The sequence below is a fragment of the Acinonyx jubatus genome, chromosome E4, assembly GCF_027475565.1.
Source record: "Acinonyx jubatus isolate Ajub_Pintada_27869175 chromosome E4, VMU_Ajub_asm_v1.0, whole genome shotgun sequence".
Taxonomy (NCBI): Eukaryota; Metazoa; Chordata; class Mammalia; order Carnivora; family Felidae; genus Acinonyx; species Acinonyx jubatus.
Window position 1 is genome coordinate 9,076,733 of NC_069395.1, and position 8,234 is coordinate 9,084,966.

The following is an 8,234-nucleotide window of genomic DNA, read 5'->3' on the forward strand; positions in this document are numbered from 1 at the left end:
AAATTTATTTCTCACAGTTCTGGGAGCTGGAAGTCCAAGGTCAAGGTGCTGGCATGACTGAGCGAGGGCCCTTTTCTGGGTCTCCAACTTCTTGTATCCTCACAGGGCAGAAGGGGTTGGGAGCTCTCTGGGGTCCTCCGTTATGAGGCATTAATCACATTCATGAGGCTTTATCTTCACAACCTAACCTCCCCCCAGAAGCCTCACCTCCTAATACCATCACACTGGCCTTTAAGATTCAACCATAGCACCTGGGTTCCATTTACTGCATGTAAATTCATTCGTTCAATTACGAAAAAAGTCTGTGGAGGAAACAGGATCCAGTCTACACCCTTGTCCCTCCACACCTGCTACCTCCCACCCCCTCCCCATCCCCATCACATATATGGGCAACACCCAACACCAGCGCTGTAACCCAGTTCTGCCATTGTGGTTTAGCTGACTCCAAAACTTTAAAGAAAGTCAGCCCTAAAGCACTAAAATTGGGGTAACCACTCAGGACAGCAGGACAAGTAGAAAAGGAAGCAATCTCAGTAGAGTCAAAAACAGGGGTGGACCCTGCACCATACATATCAGCATAAGCAGTAAGTTGGGCATGTATTCGTTCAGAAACCAGAGAGCACCCAGTATATGCCCAGCGCTGGCCCAGGCACTGGGACTGGTGAGAAATCGGAAACAGCACTTTTCCTCAAGAAAACTCTGTCTCTTTTGATGCTTCCTGCAATTCTCTAACTGCTTAAGTTGTTCGGAGGAGGAAACTGAGGTTCAGAGATGCTAATGCACTTCTCAAGACCAGGATGCCATGTGGGGGGATTGAGAATGAGGCAGGAAGACTGGGTGAGAGTTGAGCACTGAGTCACTGACTGAGCACAAGCGCAGGAGAGCACCTGTTGTAAAAGAAGTCCCCAAGTCTAGGGGCCAAATTTACACACAGGGACCCCAGATGAGGGGGCAGACCGCTGCCTAGGCAGGAAGCATTGCAAACCATTATGCGCCCCCTAAGACCATGTTAGCTTTAAAAGTGTGTGCACATGGGTGCACACACGCACATGGACCGACTTCCTAACTCCAGTCAAGATATCCAGTCAAGGCAGCTTATAGAGTGCACTGCTGGAGGCACACAGACCTGGGTTCAAATCCCAGATCTTCTGCTCAACAACGTGTCAAGCTACTTAACCTTGCCCTGTGTTACTAAGCCTTATCTCAGGGGGCTGCAGTGGGGAGGGGGAATTCTAGAAGAAATGATGCATGGAATGTGCTTAGCAGAGTGCCTGGCATTCAGTGCCAATCAGGAAAAGTGAACTGTGACACTTTCCACTCAAGAAGACCCAAAGGAAAAATGTGATCTGTTCTTACAAACGGGTTCCTTCTGCACCTGGTCTCTCTACCTGCATGACTCCTACCCACTGGCCAAAACCGGGCACTGCTCTCTCTTCCACTTGTCACACGCCCGCCCTTCCCCCTTTCTCCACCATCTTGACCATCACAGCTAGCACTTCCGGTGTGATTCCATGTTCAAAGATACTAAGCCAAGTATTTTACAAGATCTTTAATTGGGCAGCGAAACCCTCACGAGGAAGGTACTATCATTATCTCTGCTTTGCATCTGGGGAAACTGAGACTTGAGTTAAGAAACTTGCCCAAGATCAGAGTGCTTGGGTGGCTCAATCGGTTAAGTGACCGACTTCGGCTCATGATCTGACGGTTTATGAGTTTGAGCCCTGGGTCGGGCTCTGTGCTAACAGCTCAGAGCCTGGAACCCACCTTGGATTCTGTGTCTCCCTCTCTCTCTGCTCCTCCCCTGCTCACACTCTGTCTCTCTCTCTCCTTCAAAAATAAACAAACATTCAAAAAAATTAAAAAAAAAAAAAAAGAAAGAAAGAAAGAAACTTGCCCAAGATCACATAGCTATTTTGTGAGAGAGATCACATTTTATAGACCGTTTATTCCAACGGCCAAACGCTGAACTATTACACTGTGTTGCCTCCCAACGAACCAGTCACTACCTTAGCCTGGTGCATTCTCCCTGTGGCTTCCTGTCACTGTACTGCAACCACATCCCACTCTACTCAAGACCAGAGGGCTCTGTGGGTTTTCGGAAAGTGGTATGGACCACTGAATTCCCCATCAGCCTCAGAATGCCAGGCTGATGGGGAATACGACCAACACAGTGTCTCTTGAGTCTGAGAAAGGGTATTGCTCAGCTGGGAGCCACCCTGGTGGGGAGGGTGGGCAGGCAGCATGGAGGCCAAGGAGGAAGGCAGTCCATGAGTCTAGGTGTGAGTTACAAAGGGCCTGAGGCGAGGAGTGGGGGTGGGAATGAAAAGGCTGCATGCGACAGACATTACCTCACCAGGCACAAATACTCCCAAGGCTGGAGCTTTAATAATTCTGTTACTAGGGCAACAGCAAAAGAATCTATCTCGGAGAGAACCCAGCGCGGCCCGTTTTTACACAGAAGCATGGCGGCTGTAAGCTGGGTTCTCTCTGAGATAGGGGTGAAGGCGAGTGGCCAAATGACACAGCAAGCCGCGTGCACCAGGATTTTCCCTGAGGTTTTTCTAACCTTTCCATCCTTCCTAGTTTGGGAAGTGGAGAGACATTTATCCGAAGCAAGCTCTCCAGGAAGGTAGACAGCGTGATCCATGAAGCAGGGGCTATTTGAGCCCCACGATAGGTTAGTGAGCCTGCCTCTGATACTTGGACACTTGGGGTCTTGTGGAGAAGGGCTCAGGTTGAGAGTCAGCCTGGAGACAAAAGCGAAAGCATTTATCACAATGTTAACCAGTCGCTCAGCTACCTGCCTTCCCCTTGCTTGGCACCACTGGGACTCTGGCCAGGCCTTAAGGGTGTCTTCTTCAGTCTGTCCAGGAAGTAAAGAGCTGGGAAGACCCTCCTGGGGGAGTGAGTTCATGGGCTCTGATCAGAAATACAGACGCTCCTTGTAAGACCCACGGTAGAGTAAGCTTTCTTCCCAGGAGCTCCGTGGCCTCCCCACATTGTCCTTCTGGGAGTATGGCAATGACACACCCACATGACTCCATTGACCTCTGACAGCAGCCCTTCCAAAAACCCAAGAGCCCAAGCACCTGGGTGGCTCAGTCAGTTGAGCGTCAGACTTCAGCTCAGGTCATGACCTCACAGTTCATAAGTTCAAGCCCCGCATTGGGTTCACCGCTGTCAGCACAGAGCCCACTTCAGATCCTCTGTCCCCTCTCTCTCTGCCCTTCCCCGGCGTGTGCTCTCTCAAAAATAAATAAAACATTAACAAAAAACAAAAAACAGCCTTTCAAAGATGCTGGGAAAACTCTGAGACCTTCTTACCTGCCTCCCTCAGGATTCATGCTCTCCTTTTCAATTTCTATGCCAAATGCCAACTTGGCCCCTCTATGTGACACCCTGTGGGGACACCCTTCACCTTGCCCATGGCATTTGTCTCTACCTCCCACATGACGTATTTTCTTGAAAATCTGTGTGCGAGGAATGCTGAAGGAGAGACAGGACTCAATTTCCCTCAGTCCTCCTCCTAACCGCCCAGAGCCTCTGTGAAGTACAGATTCCCCCCGAGAGACCCCAAAGGCTTCCACTGCTTTCGAATTTCAGTGTCAAAGGTTGTTCTGAAGGGCAGGAAGGAGGTGGGTAGCCATGCTGGATTATGGAGAGATTTCCATGATATTGGCTCTGCCCCTTCTGGGGCTTTGATAAAGTATGAAATGCCCAGTGGTCTGCCCAATGGATACAGCATGTTCCAAATGGCCTTGGAAGGAATTCCTCATTACAGGAATATGGGTCACCTCAGGCATCGACGAGTCAACGGTTGCTGGCTTTGCCATTCATTCTTTGAGCTTAGGAAAGTTGTTTTTCTATTCAGCTTCCTTGCCTGCAAAAGGAAGAAAATTATACAAAACAATCTCAAAGGTTAATGTAAGTCTTTAAAGCTGAAAAGGTTGTAAGCCTTCTGAAAGACAAGGAACCCCAAAGTGTAAATAGATCACATAACAATAGTGGTTTGAGCTGGTCTGGAGTTAATGTACCATTTAGTGCCTCGGAGGGGCACTTTTATAGTACATTTATTCCATGGAGCCTGTAAAAACAATAACGAGCATTTTGAGGCATTTGCATAAGTGGTGGTGGTCTGGCTTAGTAACTAAGAGCTTGCACTCAGGAATAAAACTTTTTGGACCCAATCCTGCCTTCATCACTCATCAGCTCTGTAGCCTTGGACAAATGGCCCCTCTTAGAGCTTCTTTTTCTTCATTTATAAGATAGGGTCATGCCACATGACTCGCTGCATTGCTGTGAGAATCACATACCTGACAGGGTGAATAGTAAAGGGTAGTTGGTAGGTTATATTAAATGATACTCAATCTTTATAGCAATCCTGGAGAAGCATTATTTGGCATCCCTATTTTATCAAAAAGAAACATGCCCATAGAAGCTGAAGTGTTTGCCTGAAGTCACTCGGCAAGGAGTTTCTCCTTCCGAAGCTCATACCACAACACAGGTGTCTCTCCCATGGTCTCCTCCCAAATCAATGGGCTCAGACAAAGTCGCAGTGCGGGTTTCAGGCATAATGACTACTACACCTATAAGCCTAGCCTTGGGCGTTAGTATATAAGTCTGTTATAAGCTGAGAAGGTGATCCAATCCCCCCAAAACGATATGCAATTCCAAGGCTTCCCTTAGATTCCTCTAGATAATAAATACTACAGAAATGTATAATGTAGGGGGAGTCTGAAAACAAAGACATCCCTGGGGAACACAGCAATTGGAGTGATTTCCTCTGGCCTACACTCTTGTAAAGGTCCAATCTCCTGAGCAGGGACTCAGGCAACCTGAAGGAGAAAGACAAAAATAGTTCACACCAGGTGGTACTAAAAACAGACCCAAGGCTCACAGCTAGCTAGCTAGATAGCTAATAGATAAATGATAGATAGATAGATAGATAGATAGACAGACAGACAACAGATAGATAAATAGATACGATAGATAGGTAGATAGGTAGGTAGGTAGATATATAGCTATGATAGATATAGATAACAGATAAATGATAGATGATAGGTATAGATAGATAACAAATCAATTATAGATAGATAACAGATAAATTATAGACAGATGACAGATAGATGAGAGATAGATAGATATGATAGGTAGATAGGTAGGTAGATACATAGATATGATAGATATAGATAAATAGATAAGATAGATGATAGATATAGATAACAGATAAATTATAGATAGATATAAATGATAGATGATATAGATAATAGATAGATAGATAGATAGATAGATTAGATAGATAGATAGATATAGATGATAGGTGGATGGATGGATGGATGGGTGCATGGATGGATGGATATAGAGATGATACATGAATAGATGACAGACAAAGATATAGATGATAGATATGATAGATGGATGGATAGGTAGAGATAAATCTATCTATAGGTAGACAGACAGACAGACATATTTGGCCCTTAGGCCCCACCTTCCTGGCATATATTACAACTTCTTTTCTCTTCCAGGCTGTCTTTCCTGTTCATCATCAATCTGTTTTCCGTGGGACTTGCCCCCAGCCCCATACCTGCCTCGACGGCCCTGCTGAATAGGACACAAGCATTGTCAGAAGTCTGGAGTGACCTGGATGCCATAAGCAGCTTTGACATCAAAGTCCTTAGCATTCTGCATTCGTTAGACCTGCACCCACTGAATTCCTGGCCCAGGAAGCAGAACAGAGAACTGACTTCTACACCGCTAGGTTGCTAACCCTGTGGAGAGTCCTGAGTTGAACACATGAGCAGTCTTAACTGAATAAAATGGCACCGGCATTTCTTTCTATTTTTCTCCTGAGCAAATACAAGTATGCCGAAATTATATTGCCCCCGGCCCTTGCTCCCAGGTGTCGGATGGAACAGGCACTGGCTAACATTTACAAACTGTTTGCCCTGTGCCGGGCACCATGCAGTCGCTGGAATCTGTCCTGGTGCTCGGGTCTTAAGGCTTCAAGCATCTGTCCTTGCCCTGCACAGACTGGCTCTTGATGGAACCTTACACTTGGGCGGGTGCTCAGAGAGCATCCCGCCTTGTTCTATAGAAAGGAAACCAAGGCCCTGGGAGGGGATGGAAATCAAGGGTCCTGGCTGTATCCACTTTGCTCTACCCTCCCCCCCCCTTGCCTTTTTATAACATCAAGGACTGTGCCCACCTGTCTTTTGGATCATGGGAGTCTGTTGGGAGGCACACTGGCACTCGAGAGGGATCGGTAAGCGGGAAGCTGTCTCTGTCAGATACAGCTAAAAATAGGAGCCGGCCCGAGAGCAGCCTCAGCTAGTGAGTGTGCACTGAGACCAGGTGCTCCTCACCGAGTTCACCTGATACCCACCAGTGCTACTGGAAGGACAGCCACCCCGGCCACCTCAGGGGCAGAGGTGGGCTCAGCAAACAGCTGTATACACTAAGGGCAACCCAGCTGCTTCTGAAGCTGGGGTGAGCAGACTCTATTTCTGCAGCCATCTGACCACGTGGGGCCACAGGGGGTCATCAGAAGGAACAGGAAGGCTCTTCTCTTGGCCCTCCCCTAGTGGCTCCCTGTGGGGCCTGAAATCTTCCCATGATGTAGGAATTCAGCAGTCCTAAGGAGGGTTGGAAATTCTCTCGTTCACCGCCCTCAATATACAGATGAGAAAAATAAAGCACAGAGACATTAAGCAACTCTGCCAAGGGCAAACAGCCTAGTCCAGAACTTCCCAGAGCAGGATCCCTGAAATAAGAGTCTCGTAGATGTTCCTTGAAGAGAAATTGTCTTAAAGGTTCTGAGATCAAGTAGTTGGGAAAGGCCTCATTCTCTATCTAACAAATATTTAGTCTCAAAACGAGGACCACGTTTGAGGGATCTGGTCTAACCTGGCAGAGCTGGAACCAGCCTATGGGCGTGCAGACTTCAGGACCACAAAGCACACAGCTACCCCAGGCCAAGGACTATTTCTCGATTTAACCATTCATGAGGCTTTGCTAAAATGGCAATGCTCTGGAGAGAGAGAGAGAGACATAACTGACTGGCGTCCCTGATAACTTTTAATGCACTTTGTTTGTCCGAGTCTTTTCCAAGTGAGAGCACTTGCAATCATATGGCCAAACAACAAAGCCTGAGCCAGAGGCTGCTGCCTTGAGAAAGTGCATCCACGTGCGGCGGCTAGAAATTAAACGCGTAAACCTGGACACGCTAGCTCCCCTGAAAGGAAGAGTCAGAAAGAAGGAGAGAGGCAGAAAAATCACTCCACAAGCTTTGGCAAACCGGTCGGCCATCATCTCTCCCCAAAAGGAAATGGATGGGGGCACCTGGGTGGCTCAGTCAGTTAAGCAGCCGACTCTGGATTTCAGCTCAGGTCATGATCTCATGGTTCATGAGTTCGAGCCCTGCTTTGGGCTCTGTGCTGACCCTGTGGAGCCTGCTTGGGATTCTGTGTCTCCCTCTCTCTCTGCCCCTCCCCCGCTCATGCCCTCTCTCTCCCTCTCTCTCTCTCTAAAAATAAATGAATAAGCTTAAAAAAAAAAAAAGCAAACCCAGCCCACTGGGAAGGAATGTGGCATTCCTACCACACCCCCTCCAAACCACGCCCTCAACTTGTCTTGGCCCCCAGGGGAAGCCATCGCCCCAGAAATTAATTCTTCCCCATATATAGCCTTCACAGGCGAAATTCCTCTCCCAGGCAATCATGTAAGGTCCAGCAAGGAACTTTTTTTTTTTTTTTAATTATAAGGAAAGGGTGGCTCCCCCATCAATAAAATCCTGCTTCAATTAGTTCTACCATCCTTTGGGTCATTATTTTAAGTGTTTGAAATTTCTACTTAAATAAGGTCACTTTCAATTTGGTAAACACTCCTAAGTCATCATCTTAATTCACGGCCAGTCACCCTAGGAATGCTGAGTAAGTAAACATAATCAAGCATTAGCTAACCAGCCACAAATCCACTTGAGTTTATTAATTTCTCTCTTGGCAGAGAAACACGAAAAGGGACCAAACCATCAGAGACATTCACGCATCATTCATTCAATAAATATTTATTACATACCAGGTGCCAGGCACTATGCTAAGCTAAATATAAGTGGCATTATTTTATGAATATTCACAGCTAGGTTACCTATGAAATCCTATTTTCCCCCAAAACATAAATTTTCATTCCTGAGGTGCTTTTTCTTCATTTCTGCCCAATATGCCTTCCTCCGTGGAGTA

At 47.0% G+C, this 8,234-nt stretch overlaps 1 long non-coding RNA gene across 3 annotated transcripts in view; it reads right to left on the bottom strand.

Annotated features, from left to right (window-relative positions):
- Window positions 1-8,234, bottom strand: part of LOC106965595 (uncharacterized) — a 46,089-nt gene that overhangs the window by 36,939 nt on the left and 916 nt on the right. For all 3 annotated transcript variants that reach the window (XR_008293257.1, XR_008293256.1, XR_001428651.3), the window contains exons 2-3: window positions 3,795-3,880; window positions 2,567-2,747 (exon numbers count right to left, since the gene is read on the bottom strand). This is a non-coding gene — a long non-coding RNA (uncharacterized LOC106965595). The remainder of the gene's footprint in view (window positions 1-2,566; window positions 2,748-3,794; window positions 3,881-8,234) is intronic.